Source organism: Lacerta agilis, chromosome 7, assembly GCF_009819535.1.
Source record: "Lacerta agilis isolate rLacAgi1 chromosome 7, rLacAgi1.pri, whole genome shotgun sequence".
Lineage (NCBI taxonomy): Eukaryota > Metazoa > Chordata > Lepidosauria > Squamata > Lacertidae > Lacerta > Lacerta agilis.
In genome coordinates, this window is record NC_046318.1 from 42045910 (window position 1) to 42061871 (window position 15962).

General features: G+C 40.4%; 1 protein-coding gene across 12 annotated transcripts in view; it reads left to right on the forward strand.

Annotated features, from left to right (window-relative positions):
• GREB1L (GREB1 like retinoic acid receptor coactivator) overlaps positions 1–15962 on the forward strand; it is a 157823-nt gene that overhangs the window by 21686 nt on the left and 120175 nt on the right. The window contains exon 1 of one of the 12 annotated variants that reach the window (XM_033155007.1): positions 9748–9869. The exons of the other annotated variants lie outside the window; for them this stretch is intronic. The gene's annotated coding sequence lies outside the window, so the exon portion shown is untranslated. Of the gene's footprint in view, positions 1–9747; positions 9870–15962 lie in introns of those variants that run through there. 12 annotated transcript variants of the gene reach the window in all.

Consider the following 15962-nt stretch of genomic DNA (forward strand, 5'->3'; position numbering starts at 1 on the left):
CTGTGTTAAGTGCTGCCCCCCGCAATGTAGCACCCAGTGCACCCCGTCCACCCCAAGCTATGCCTTTGGTCATGTGTACTCAGGAGCAAGCCTTACTGTGCTTGGAGGAATTTAGTTCCAAATATGGAATGTATAGGAACCCACTCATAGTATTTGAACACATTGTTACTTAGGCTATGTTGTCATATCTGAGGCTTTTTCTGCATGATGTCCTTAAATGGGATTTAGCTATTTCGAAATAACCATGGGTTTATTTAGATAGTTTATTTAAGAATTAAAGTGGTTTACTTTGCATAAAATGCTTTATTATTTGACAATAAACTGTTAGGAGTTGCTTGCTTAGCATCTTCATTTCACTGGCACTTGCCAAAGTACGTTGCTGCAGCTGCTGTGTGCAAAAGTGGGTGTGTAACGATGTGGAAAAATCAGATTCCAAAGCAGTGTGCTTTGACTGCAGACAACTGATGAGAAGAGTGGTCTCTCTTAATAGTTATATAATACCCTCAGTGAAAACTTTATTGTTTGATAAGACCAAGGTCCATCTAGTTCAGCATTGTGAACTGTCAGTCCTGCAGGAAACTCATAGCCAGGACAGGAGTATGATGGCTATGCTCTGTTGTTTCTCCCCAGGAGCTGGCCTGCAGAGTTATGCTAGTCTATATACCTGGAGGTTTCATTTAGCTTTCATGGTGGGGGATGAACCTTGGGTATAGTACAGAACTGAACAATGTGTACATGTATTATTTGCCACTTCAGCTCTGTGAGTCTACATGTGTGTGTGCATGCGCGCGCACACACGAGAGACGGACGTTTTGTCCTATTTCTGGAACCCTAGAATATATGCACCAGAAACAGAGACTTGTTGCTACACCCAGTACAGCGAAAGTACCATTACCACCTGTGCATGACTTGTCCAGCTCTTTCTGTCTGTTTGGAACTATACAAACTTCAAATAGTAGAGGCGCAGAAGGGCTCGATGGTCAAGCTTTGGATTTCTTCCATCATTTTTTAGAATTGCATTTTAGCTTGTTTTGTTGCATTTTATCCTAGATATCTTTGACATTGAAAGGCAGGATATAAATATCAAAAAATAAATTCCTGGGCTAAAATGAGACTGATCTATAGAATCCTAGAGTCGGGGACAGCCTTTCTAGTCCAACCCTATGGTTGATGACTGAAATCTATGGCTAGGGAGTCCCTAAAAGATGGGTATTCAACATCTGCTTAAAGATCTTTCGTGAGGGTTGGCCCACCACCCCTCTAGGTACAGCAAATAGTTCCATTATTGAACTGCCCTAGCACCAAGGCATTTCTTGTACTATTCAGTCAACATCTTCATTCCTGTAACTTTCTTCCTAGTTGTAGTCCTTCCCTTTGGGGCAGCAGAGAATACATGGCCTGTCAAATGTTTTGAAGTAGAGTGCTCTAAAGACCTCCCCTCACAAATTCTGTTTTCTAGTTGAAACATACCCAATATACTTCAACCTTTCCTTTGTTTGCCCTACCTTTGACCATCTTCATTGCACTTCCTGGAACCCTTTCCAATTTGTCATCCTCTGGGGTGGAGAGCCCTTTTGAGCCAGAGGGCTGCAGTCCCAATGTGGTTGGATTCCAATAGAGACTGGTAGCCAGAGGCAAAAGCTGGACAGGGCAAAGGATGGATGCAACGCTTACCTTTGCAAGACTACATTCCAGGCATGTGAAACTCGGAGGTTTATACACCCCCACACCCTATACACCATCCACCCAGGCAAGCAAGAGGCATAATCACAGTTCAAGAACACATTCCAACTAGGAAAAAGCACTCAAGGTGGGAACCGATCAGGGACAGTGAAGGGGGGGCTGAGGAAGGGGGGGCTTGGCCTAGAGACAGTCCTGAGGGCTATATAGTCATGAGGAGGCTTCATTTCACTCCTGGGCCTGAGGTCCCCCCCCCAATATACTTTCTCCTCAAAGCACAGTGCTCAGTACTATATGCAGTCCAGATGAGGTCTGACTATTGCTGTTCTGAAAATCTCTCTCTCTCTCTGTGTGTGTGTTTGTGTGTGTGACATCAACACCATACATTTAAAACAAATTTAAGTGTATGGTTCCCCTCAAAGAAGCCTGGGAACTTTTGTTTGTTATTTGTGCTGGGAATAGTAGCTCTGTGAGGGGTAAACTATAGTTCCCTGCATTCTTCTTGGGAAGCCATGTGCTTTAAATGTATGGTGTGTTTGTGACCCAGGTCTTAAGGCAATTTACAGACATACCATAAAAATAGATAAAATATATATTTAAAACAATGCAAAATTGTTTGGCAGAGGTGTTTTCATCCAGAGGGGAAAGCTTATTGAAACAAAAACGTCTTCCATTTTTTTCTGGAAGAATAGTGGATAGCTCAGTTGGTTAGGTGCTGGCAACGGCAAGGTTGTAGGTTCGATCCCCATATGGGACAGCTGCATATTCCTGCATTGCAGAGAGTTGGACTAGATGATCCTCAGGGTCCCTTCCAAATCCACAATTCTATGATTTTCATTACTGGTTAGTCAAGAATAAAGTGACACTAAACCTTGATATCTGACTGCAGCCATACTGGCCTCTGATACGGCTTTATATTTTGGTTAGCATCACAGGGAGAAATGAGACAAGCATGGTATATGCACAATTGGTTCTACTGGTACCCACTGCCAGTGCTTTTTTTTTCTTTCTAAAAACATGTTTAGGGGTACTCTCATTTTCCTACTCATTTTGAAATACTGCCCCTCAATGAGGCCAAACTTAGATTCACAAAATGTTTAGGGGTATGCATACCCCTGCATCCCCCCCGAAAAAAGCACTGCCTGCTGCCATTTTGCTCCTTTCCCTAAGTTATTGCCCATAGTAGTGCCTGTATTTATTTGTTTTCCTGTGCTGTCCCCATCCAATTTTCTTCTTGCATCCTGCCTATTTGCTTGTTGGCGCAGGGGACAAATGTAGCAATGCTTTAGTGACAACATCATTGCAGAATAAGAAGACCAGGACCTGGCTGCTTTCTGAGTTGGTATTGGTTTTCTTTGGAGGTGAGGATTGGTGGAAATGGACTCTTTAGTCAAGGTTGTTAGCTGAGTTTGGCGTATCAGGGAGTCTATGGGGCTGTGTGTCCCAAAGCTTAGGAGTCAAACAGATGAGTCCTTCTTGGGAAAGGCACAGCGCAGTCAGTGATGGACACACAAGCAAAAGCTTTGCAGACCACATGCTGTGGACAGCTTTCCCCCTCTTCCTTTTTTTATTTGACCATATGTTTTGTAGTCTACAGGTTTTTTTTTCCACCTAGTGCTGCTGACGCCTTTTCGTCTGGAATGTGTAAATGTTGTTAATGTGAGTTAGAAGGCAGAAGGTGGCCTCTTCTTCTTTACTTTTTTTTTGTTTTGTTTTAAGTGTATGTACATCTTGGGGACTGAATTCAAGCGCACACTGTAGGTACTGCATTGAGTTGGCAAAACAGGACATGCAAAACGTTTTTGGCATCCCTTGTGAAAACAGCTTAAGAATGTGTTGGTAACAGATCAAGGCTCCCCCCCCCCTACTTTAAACAGATGATCAGCTACCGTCTTGAGAAGTTAGTATCTTTCCATCACATTTTTTGGGGGGTAAAGAAGATCATAACTGTAAATCTTGTTTTATTGCAGGTCACTCGTGTGGATAATTTTAACTCTGTCTCTTTGTAGCTAGGCCTCTGGTAACCCACCTGCATGAAATGGGGTCAAACAAACCTGTTTGTTCTTTCTTGATCCTAATCTGAATTGAGCCAAAGGGCTCCTTCCCTCTCCTCCCTGTACTTGTCTCATCCTTCATTCTTTCTTCCACTTCTCCGCAGCCAGGACAGTCCTTCACCAGATTTCCCTCTGGGATACAAATGTTGATAGCATTTTCAAATCCCTGTTAGATCTTCTCTCTCTCCCCCTTGCACCCCCCACCCCCCTACCCAGTTTTCAGTGTTTATTCTTGATTGGTGAAACTTGCAGACATTTTGGAGCCATTTAGGCTTTACTTAAATAAATTAGAAATGTGAAGGATGCAAAGGAATACTAATCTTTGTTTGCTTGTTCTGGAGCTTAAACACAAATATAATACAATTATACTGGTAAAGGGTGTGGGAGAATCACACACACACACACACACCCTACACCCCTCTTTAATCAAGATACCTCCATTAACTGAGTTGCCTTTACTAGTACTGTGTATATAATCTAGCAGTATCTTCTAGTGTTTTGCAGGCTGGTTTAGATGGCTGTGTTGTAATCTTTGCAATCCTTGCAAAAAAGTAAGCTTGCTAGGCGAGGTTGCAAGCTTTCTTGTGGAGGGAGATGTCCATGTTAATTCCCTATGTCAAAGTCTGTATTTCCCCTCTCCCCTCCCCCCCCTCCCCAAGGTCTCTCGACATGCATATAGTTCTACTTATGTGCATAGGTACCACACAGACAAAAACAGGCCTTATGGTTGCAGCTTTACATTGTCATGGTTTTATGTTGCTGGGTTGTTGTTTTTTTAAAGGCAATGCACGTCAGGTAGCGGCTGGGGCTGAAGCACTTAGGAAAAATAAGGCAGAAAGCCTTGAACTCTGGCAGGTTCCAGGCACATGTGAATCTAATCATTTCCTTATGTGGCAAAGGAGAATTGCATTGCTGCTTTTGCTTTCTTTTTAAAAAAGAAATGGGGGGGGGGGTTAGGGTCTCTCTCTGAGAGATCTAGATAATTTTTAAAGAGCTAAGTTGATCAAAGCCTGGAAAGCAAGATTTTTTTAAAGGTAGTAACTTCAACCGCTTTAATCATGTGCTTTCAAGGTTTAAAATGCCAGCTTTAGCGGAAACATTCACAGCTGAGCTGATTTCAGCCCCTCTTTTAAAACTCACCATTTTGGAGAATGACATTGTTTTCTTACATTAAATCAGAAAGAAGCAGGGGAAATAACATGTAGTAAAAGACTTATGCCTTCTTCAGCTTGTTGCTTAGTAACAGAAAATACCTCCTAAGCTTATTTTTGTTGTGGGGAGGGATGAAACCTGAATCAGTGACCATCTGTCCTGAGATGGTTGGCTTCCTATTGAATTGGCTTTTGTCTCTCTTGAACAATTGGTTCTCTTTAGGGCCCATATACAATCCCAAATACCACTGGTGGCATCTTTTCCCTTCCGAATCCCGTCATTTGTAAACACTGGATAGCTGTATTTTAACACTGGATAGCTGCAGTTTAACTGATAGTAATAACACTCTGGAATTACAGGAGATAATATCACTGATTGAATAATTGTGCTGAAGCTGTAAGCGCTGATGCCGTTGTGTAAAAAAAAGGGGGGGAGCCAATTGGTGCTCTCTCTCTCTCTCTCTTTAAATCCCACTTGTTATCATTTTAGTTTGTATATAGTATTTGCAAAACAATACAAGTGGAATGCATTGGCATTTCCAACATTTGGTTTTAGAAGTGGATTTAAATAATTTATATAAGGCTTAGCTATTTTACACTTCTTTAAAAGTGGCAGCTAGAGATTGAAAATGGTCCTGAATTTATCTGTGCTCTGGCCTTGATTCAAGTTTATCTGTAGGTACAAGCACTCCAGATGAGCAAAAGGGTATCTACATTCTATTTCAGCGTTGTGGCATGTTGAGTATACTACTGTATGCGTGGTCTAGTCACCTATATTTAAGTGATTGTCATTATATTTTTCAACTCTTCAGTAAATTCAGTTGTCCACCACAGTCATAGATGGTGTGGTTCAGGACAATCTTGAGCAATGTTCATAAGATATCGCAGTACTGACTAGGGCCAGATCTCCTTAGCTTCAGAGACTGAACCACCTAATTTCTGCTAAGAAAAGAAACTAAGAGATCCCTGCTAAAACACAATACTTATTTGAAGGAGCACATTTTAAAGCATTAGACAAGTAGAGCTGTTCATAAGCATAATTTTCTTTTTATTATTTTCTAATGGTAGATAGCAGCATATTCAAGGTGTTTTCTTTCCTTATGTTGACAAGTTATTCTGCTTCATGTAAGCAGAACAAATAAGTTATGCTCTTGAGCATCATAATGCTTACGGTTCAAACTAACGTTTCAAGTTACATTTTGTATTGTCTCTAGCCTACCAAAACAATTCCTCTTATAATGTATATATTTGGAAGAATTGACAAAAATGTTTTATTTGCTATCCTACTTGTATCCTAACCAGATACTTTGTGTTACTGTGTTCTTCATCAAGAAGGAAGTACTGTACTAGATTTCCAAACTTTACTGTTGGAAAGTTTATTTCCCTACTGCTCAGTTTAAAAGATTAAGAAGAAATACTTAGGATCAAGTGGCAACTGATAGATAAGGTTTTGTTTTTGTTTTTTTAAAAAGAACCTTCTACCAAAAATAGTAGTATACCCAAAACAGAATAAAATTGGCCACTTTTACTTTCCCACATTACAGTACCATATCTATAACATACTTTGTTTCTGCTTCTGACACAGATCACACAGTGGCATTGGCAGGTTTCTTTAAGCTTTCTGAGCCTCTACTTCCCAGTCTCTAAAATGTTAACAAACATAGTTGCTTATAGTTGTGAAGCTTCATGTTTCCCCCCACCATTTATAAGGGTGGAGAGAGAGAGAGAGGTTTTGTGGGGTGGTTTTTTTGTTTTTGTTTTTTTAGTTTTTTACCCTTTGTTGGTTAAAGGTTAACTTGGTATATCTACAGAAGTATGCCATTTTATTCCACACGTGAGAGAGAGCACTAAACTACCTGGATTATGATTTGGGGTTCAGGACTGTAACTCACAATACCATTCAGGCCTAGCTCACTGTGGTTTGCTTGGGAAGTTTACACTGGAGAAACCAATCCTATTTGGCATGGGTAATCAAGAGTAAGGCTGGAATTGCTCTTAGCTGTCATTCAGGTTTCCTTTCAAAGTCCAAGGACCCGCTGAGAAAAACAAAAAGCTAATGAAAGCTGACTGTATTCCAGCCTAAACCCCCGTAGAATCTGAAATGAAGTCCTGACTGTTGGTGTATTCTTATTCTTCTACATTCTAATGGTTACTAAGGTAACTGGTTTTTAGAGGTTTCACATCTTCATTGTCAAGTATTTCCTACTCTTACTGTTACTGTTTTCAAATTAGGGCAATTTGAACAATGCTTTTTTGAATGAGAACAAAAAAGGGACTCAAATGTTAATTGATGTAATGAATCAGTTGCATTCTCTTTTTATCAACTGTAGTACTTTTTGTAAAAAAAAAAAAGGTAAAAAAGTCCTGTGTTTTCCTTGTCTTTTTTTTTTCCTATAGGAGACAATCAGGGTGAAGTAGTACAGTAATTACTTTTGAAACGTTTATGCTGCAATAGTGTGTGCTAGCTAATAACTGAATCCTCTGATATACCTATTGATAATTGCAGATTGGGATGTGGATACTTCCTATTAAGGATTTTTAAGAGAAGCTAGAAAATTATTGACTCTGTCTTAACATATGTAGATATGGTTTGTGCTCTCCTGAGCTCAGATATTTTGTGAAGAGACAGACATAATAAAGCTTACTGGCATAAGTGTTACAGTTACTATAGTATGAATTTAAAAATTGAGTTTGATCCAGGATTTATACATTGTGTTAGAACAGACCCACTGACATTTAATGGGGCTTAACGTTAGTTGTGATTAATTTACATTCCATTGATTTCAATGGGTGAAGTATGACTATGTCTGGATCCAGCCACAATATTTATCAGTGAGAGATCCAGAGCTACTAGACATAATTTGGTAACCCCTGCTCAAACTGGGTGAAATCTCACAGAGTCTGATCTTCCCCTTCAGCCCTCTATGCTCCAGAGGATTGGCGAAACCTCTGGAGCAGATTAGGGGGGACATAAGAGAAGTGGAGGCCCCATTGCATTAGCAATGAGCTATACATGCCATCTAAATCATTGGGATTATGACCAACTACAGAGTTGTCCTATGAATTGTGGAATAAGGTATTCCCACGAAAAGTTTGTTTTACAATATTAATGGAGTCAACTTCTGAGGCAAAGTTCTGAGGGTTTGGAAGGCTGCATTTGGTCCCAGGGTACAAGGTTTCTCCACCACTGGTATAGACAATACTGTAATGGTCTGACTTAGGCCACAGCCACACCAGGTATTTAGAACAGCATTATACCACTTTAAATTGTCTTAGCTTCCCCCAAAGTATCCTGGGGAATGTAGTTTGTTAGGGGTGGTGAGAGTTGTTAGGAGGCCCCTTATTCCCTCAAAGAGATACAATTGCCATAGTTCCCTGGGAAGAAGAATTGATTGATAAATTACAGGCAACCCACCTACCCTCAATTTACGCAGGGGTTACGTTCCAAGGCAATGTGTATTTACCGTATTTTTTTCGTCTATAAGATGCCCCCATGTATAAGACGCCCCATATTTTGGGGGACTCAGATTCAAGAAAATGGAGGGAGATGTAACTGTGCATAAGACACCCCCCCAATTTTTTACATTACTTTTTAGGGGGGGAAACCTAGTCTTATCCATGGAAAAATACGGCAAGTGAAATCACGTATATTTGAAACACCATCGAAATACCCTTTAAACATCCCATTCTGCCTCTGCCCCACCTTGAGCATTCAGAGCTGTCCAAATTGGCTTACGTTGGCACCATCCCACCAAATTTGATAAAGTCCTGCCAGGTGAGGTGGCGATATTTTCTGAGGTGTCCATCCTGCCGCAAATTGGGTAAAGTCAAGTCAAAATCACTTTTCGCTCCACCATCTTGATTCAGAATGGCTGCTGGGTATCCAAACATCAATGAAGACTTTCACTCCCACTTTGGGAGCCCTTGTGCCAAATTTGGAGGTTATATCTCAAGAGGTGGTTCGAACCTATAGAGAACACATGGGCATTTTTGTTGTTGGCTTCCATCTGTCTTGAGAGACAGCGCATGGACAAATGGACAGACTGCTTTTCAAAGTATGTAGTAGACAATGGCATTTATATGAAATACACACAGAGGTTTCTTATTACTTTCCCTTACAAATGACACTGTGAGGAAACGTTTTACCACACCTTGATTTAAAATTCGGCAGGCTGCCAGCTAAAGTTGCCTCAGGGCCTGGATCTGGTCTTTGGGCTGCCAGTTTGCCCTTCGTAATATAAACCAGGGCTGTGACAAATAGGGATGGAATTTTCTGCAAATCTTCATGTCGAGCTTATTCACACACAATTTTTTTTTCCTAATTCCTATCTCACTCCTTAATCTTGACAAGAAGCAATTTTCCTCCCTCCAGTTCTGCTAAAAATGTGAACAATTCTTTCATTATTATATGTGCATTATTCTTTGCAAATATAAGCTTCCTAAAGTAACCAGAGCTTAAAAAGATACAAGCAGCAATTATGTATATAACTGTGTAAAATTGTATAAAAATGAAACATAACTGTATAAATATACTTACAGAACTATGCTGCAGAAACATATTGCCGCATGGGGCTTAACCTTTTTATACATATTAAATGTATAACATGCACGTATATATTTCATATAATTAGTTAGGCTTTAAAAACAAAAGAGTGCAACAACAACTCTGACATAAGAGGGCACTTGGTGCAAGAGGCAGTCTGGTGCGATGGGGTCACAAACATAATCTGTTCATAAACCTATCTAAAACAGAATTATTCTCTCTTCCTAGTGGCAACATACCTTCTCTCTCTCTCTCTCTCACTCACACACACACACACACCTCTGACTTCTCACTCTCTCTCACACACATCATTCACAGGTGGAAAACTTAGGAGGCAGTTTCAGAAATTTGGAGGACTGGGTGAAAGATTCTGGGACGAGTCCTGCTACCACAGAGATGGCAGCAGAATAAGAGCAACTACTAAAGGAAGAGTGGCCACTGGTAAATTTCTCCCTCTGAACTTTTCACTTGGGTTATTTATTCATTTATCAAATTTATTGAAGGACTTTATGAGCCACCACCCTTTCCCTCCCTAAAGTTGAGCCGGAACTTCTCATTTGAGAGCTTTTGACTCAGTTCTTAAATTCCAAACAATCAAGATGCCACCACCTTCAGCAAATAAAAAAAAAAGTTATTAAACTTCTTTGTAACTGCAACCAAATAATAATCTGGGCTGCATTTTATAAATACATGGCTTGTTTATGAGCTTGTAAAGTTCCAGTTCCAGTTTACAGGTTGATACCAAGCCTGAACCCTTCTCTGACCCATACAAAGGCTGGAAGGTAGGTTTATAAACCGAAATCTCTGATCATTGCTAGGTTAGGCCTTCCCCCACCCAACAATGTCCTATAACTTTCATCCTGAAAGTAAACATTTGTTCTTCTAACATGCATGCCTGCACTACTGGAAAAGTTGATCATGGTTTATGAAAGTGGAACCAGTGCATGTCACTTGAAGCATTTCATGCTGGCATGGAATTAATTTGCAAATGGCTCATACACTTACTATGAAAAGGCAGATTTTCACATGGAAATTTGATAAAAGTTTGTTTTTATCTCTTACAAAGTTTACTTTACTTAGGGAGAGAGGTGGCTGCTAAAACTTGTCTGTTAGTTGTTAGGATATTTTTTTTTATTGGTAGCTAAAATGATTGTGTCCAAGATCCGACTACTAACTCCTCTTCCCCTTTAGTATAGTAAAGCGAGCAGATTGAGACCATACCTTGGAAGGGACAGGGATCATTTATTATTATTATTTCTTAAATTTATATATCATACCTTCATCTAAAGATCACAGGGCGATTCACAACATAAAAATCAAAATGAGAACACAAAATACATAACAAAAAAAACCAATAGCAAACCAATAACACCCCTCCTCCTACAAACACAATTAAAAGGCCATAGGTTATTTAATCAGCCAAAGGCCTGGATGTATCGAGAAACATTTTTGCCTGGTGCCTATAGATATGTAATGAAGGTGCCAGGAAAGCCACCTTGGGGAGAGCATTCCACAAATGGGGCGTCACCGCAGAAAATACCTATTTCTTGTGTTGTCACCCTCTGAATCTCTCATGGAGGAGGCACACAAAGAAGAGCCTCAGATGACAGTCACAGGGTCTGGGTCGGTTCATATGGTAAGAGGTGGTCCTTGAGATACTGTGGTCCTGAGCAGGTTTTGTAGGTCAAAACCAGCACTTTGATTTGGGCCTGGAATCTGACTGGCAGCTAGTTCAGGATTAATGTTGTATGCTCAAACAGCCTTGAGCTGGTGAGCAACATGGCTGCTGCAATGAGGATGTAGACTCAGGGGCCTATGGAGGGTGTCTTGCCATCGGGCCTTTCAAAACATGGAGCCAATACTAGTTCTGTGTATATTAAGAGGTCACCTCCTCCCCTTTGCAACCTGTTGATTTCTGTGGTCAGTGGAGAGTTATCTTTTGGATTGTGCCCCTTTATGTGGCAAATAGTGATCAAGCAAGAAAAGGCAGACTTATTTTATAATGGGCACTCCTGCTCAAATTAGAAGGGGGCAGAAAGACAATTGGTTTCCAGTATCTTGGTATGAATACTTATGCACCTGCTGCGCTTGAGTTCGTTTCTGGTAGCAGGCACTTCAGATAGATCAAGATTGCCCACATAAAGATCCAAGTCTAAGCTGAAAGAAGGTGGTCTTTGTGCAGTTGATAGAAGTGGGATTTGTATGGAATTCTGATTGCTCTTCTGATATAATCTGTCATCTTAAGTAATGCCCTTACATTTTTCATGGTATTTACTTGAGAGTCATCTCTAGATCTTTTTTTTTTGTAAGAAAAAACTCTTCCAGCTTTTTTCATGTAGTATTGTTTCAAAAACCTTGCAATTGGGAATGGCCTTACTTCCTCACGTAAGCTGATATTTGAGACAGATGCATCTCACAGCTGTGCCAGCTTGTTTCCAAGGACTCATCACAGTGAGCATCCTTGAAGCTCAGCATTAGGTACCAAAATTGTCAATGCTTATGGTAGTCAAGTTGAACACAGTTCTGTGATAAAATTACTGTATATTGTTTTCCTGTTTGCTTTCAGTTATGTAACTTCTAACAGCAATGTTGTTATAACTGTCTTTATTACTTTGTAACTTTAGAGCTTTAGAAACTTTTAAATGTGTTAATGTCTTCTTCAAAACTTTTCCATGGGGATATACTAAACACTCAAATTCTGGAAACAAAGAAGTGACTTCTGTATTGGGAAGAGAACACAGTTAATCGACTATGTTGTCTGTTTGCTATGCATTTGGACACTTCTTAAACCATTGCAACCAAAATTTGCATGATATCAAGGAGATCAAGCAGCAGGTTTTCATTTATGTTTGGATACAATTGGATGCCAATCTGAATCAAAGCGGAAGACTGAATCTTTCAAACTGCGCTGGTTTTTTTGTTTCTTAAATTTTCATAAATGGTGCGTCCTATCAAATTTGCAGAAAATTTGCAAATTTCCTTCTCATAATGATCCATGTGGAGGGGATGGGAAGATTCACCCTCCTTTTTACTTAAAGAGAAGAGTGATGAGCCAATATTTGTGCAGGGCTTGTTTGTGTTTTCCTAAATCAGGAGTGGGGAACCTCAGGCCTAAGGGCTGAATGCAATCCTCTCCACTCAGCCCTCAGAACTAGTCCCAGGCCACATCCCTCAGCCACACACCCATTAGGTGCTTTTGTGTGGTTGGAATTTGTTGAACTATGATAATGCCTCTTCCTTGGATGGATGGATGGAGGATAAAGAGGTGTGTGTGTGTGTGTGTGTGTGTGTGTGTATAGAATCCTCTGGCTTTTATGTGGTTGAAATGTAACTATAGAAAGGTAAGAGTAGCATGCATTGCCCTGCCCACTTTTCTTTCTGATCCTACCCATCACTGGCAAGCAACTCCCAGAAGATGGTCCATGAGGAAATGGTATGGAGGAAGTTTCCCATTCCTAGGCTAAACCATGGTTAAGCTGTGGTGGAAAGGCTACAGCCCTTCAGTTCTTTTTGGACTACAGCTCCCATCATCCCTTACCACTGAAACAGTTAATAGAGGCAAGTTCTATTTGTGCAAATGATCTCTTTAAAAGTTTAGCTTCAATTCCAAGTAATGAGCAAACTCTTCGGAAGACAGTACTGACTTTCAGCTCTCCTCCATATAGCTCTGACACATTTATTTCTTCATTTTTAGCTTGCCTTGGCATTTCCCACTTTTGGCAACCAGCTCTAACTAGTTTGTGAGGCAGTGTGATGCCACTGGGCCCAAATAGCACAAGCTGTGTGGGATGCTAACAATGTGTGTTTGCGCACAGTAGTGTTCCACAGATTGTGCTGGGGGGTTGTATGAAAGGCAGACAGCATCTGACACATTGCCATATGTTGCCCACCACAGAGGTGATGTTTATTTCCTTCAGCTGTATTGTTCTTTCTGCCTGTGTTTGTCTGCATATCATCTTGCAGAATTAATCAGGGTGGTCTTGTGGTCTTCAGTGGTGATCTGAATTCTACTTACATATTGGTTCCTGAATTCTTGCCAAGGTGGTAAATTTGCAGTGAGGATATCTGCATGTTTTCTGTAGTATTCTAGAAATCATTTTACATGCACTTCCGATTATTGGTGACAGCTATATTCTTCTCACTTCAGTCCATAGTTTGTTGGAAGAGAATTCAGAATCAGGAGTGATTCTCTTCTCTGCAACTCCAGCTTGTGAGAAACATTGAAATTAATTGATAGCAGTATTTGGGATGAATTATTCCATTAACTTAAAAAATAAATAAATCTGGCTGCCTTATAAAAAAATTGTTAATCTATTGCTTGTTCATTCGGCAAGTTTTCAGTGTGTAGTAATTTTTAAATGTTATAAGCGTATTCTCCTGGTATTTAACTTTTGGCAGTAAAGCACTCTGTGTAATCACATCTGGTTTTGCAACACCACCTATTTCATGCTGAGATGGCCCATTTCAAATACTGGATGTTTGTTTCCCTATTAACTTTTGTTCCATTAAGGGCTTATCCACACTTACCTTTCCTCCACTCTTTCTAGGCATAGTCCATGATTTAAAGCTCCATGTCCAAGTGCCCCTTCTGTTGTTGCTCTGGAGCTTTCCTTGTGAAAACTCCCTATTTAAAACCCATGGAAATCCCGAATTGACATTTGCTCCAATTCATCTTTAAAGAGCGGGTTTTCACAAGGAAAGCTTGGGGCAACCCCCCCTCCAAAAAAAACCACTTGGAGCATTAAAGTGTGGACCTCTGCTGTCTGAAAAGAGCAGGGCAAAAGGTAAATGTGGATAAACCATATGAGTTAGATGTTTTTAGATTTATTCATGTTGTTGTCACCTTGAACATAAATGAGAATGTCTAATGGTGTGCCTTAGTTCCTACCAGTGGTGTGTGGTCAGTGGACTAGGGAGACTAGGCTAGTCCCCTAAATGTTCCTGGTAAATTAGAATATTAAAGTATTTAAAGCCTGGTGCCTCCTTCCCAAAGCGCAGCAAGCTTCTGTCTGGCTTAGGGAGGAAGGGTGATGCTCCTGCGCCGGGTCATTGGGACATCCCCCCCCCCCGTCCCAGAATCTCCTTTGCATACTGGTGTCTCTGGCCCTAACTGTTCCCCTATGAAAAAATTCACTGCACACTACTGGTTTCTACCTTCACAGGGGTTGTACTTGAGACTAAAAATTAGCTTTGCACAATATACAGCTTTATAATTAGTGTGAACATGTAAGATCTAGAGTAGTAGTAGTAGGATACCATACACGTGTTATTTTTAACAAATATGTAAACAGATAAAGCTGAAGGGAAGGGCTGTAGCTCAGTAGTAGAGCATTTGCTTTACATGCAGAAAGTTCCAGGTTCCATTTTCGCCCTTCTCCAGGTAGGGCTGGAAATGTCCCCTTTCTGAAAGCCTGCCAGTTCAGTGTACACAATAATGAGCTAGATCAACACAATGCACTTTCCTTGTGTTCCAGGCTGTGAGCATAGCACTGCAAAAATACAGATTCCTAACTTTTTAGACTTAAGCTCTTATCAGCTGCCCAGTTAGCTACTTCTGGAAGAGAATGTGGTGTTTAGGAACTTCAGGACATGCTTGTCAACCATTTCCTTTGCAACAGGTAGATTGGAACAAATTGTATCTGTGGGGAAAATACATAGGAGCTTTCCATCAGAGCCTCGTAAATGAGGATAGGATAGAATGGCCCTGCAGTTGGCAGAGAAGGGCATCGGCACTAGAGCTGTCAGCACCTCTAGAGCACTCAAGAATCATGGTAACATCTTGGCATTATTTGAAGTTGGGCCTTTGGCACGCTTGCATTTTCCCTAAGAAGTTGGCGTTTCCAGTGCTTGGTATTCCTTTGACATGGTTCTTTTGCTGCGCTTTCTATAATTTATGAAGCCGTAATAAAGTCCTTGTGTAGAGATACTCTGTGGGAGGTAAGTGACACCTCTTTGTGGGACAAATCAAGAATTATTTATTTATTTATTTATTTATTTATTTATGGTCAGGGAAAAACTCTTTGCCATTGATACATTTGACTTCTCATAAGTACATTTGGTTTTGCATAATAGAATGTATAAGATTCAATAGCATTCCCATTGGGGAATTAATGTAATTTAATCGTTGTTGCAGATTAGGTGTGGTTTTGAGAGTCTGTCTACCTCTAAGCAGTGTGCAGTACAGGAGTTTTTCCATCTGTTTACTTGGATTACTGCTGCAACATGCTGTGCTCTTTGTGATTACTAGGAACATGTGAATTGTGAGGGCAAAGCGTCTTATTTATGACAATCGCCTGTGGTTGTAGAAATGCATGGGTCATGGCTGCTGAATTTTATTAAATTTTACTGACTAGCTGTGTTTACAAACTAGCTGTGGCTTAGGCAAGCAGGTCTGCTAACTCTGTTTTGTGGTTGCCGATGGATTCTATACAGAGTAAACCAAATGTACTCTCTCATTTTTCAAATGTCCACAGCTAAGCTTTATTGAAGATTTCTTTGTGGCTACTCCATTGTGTTTGCACACATTTCAGAAAC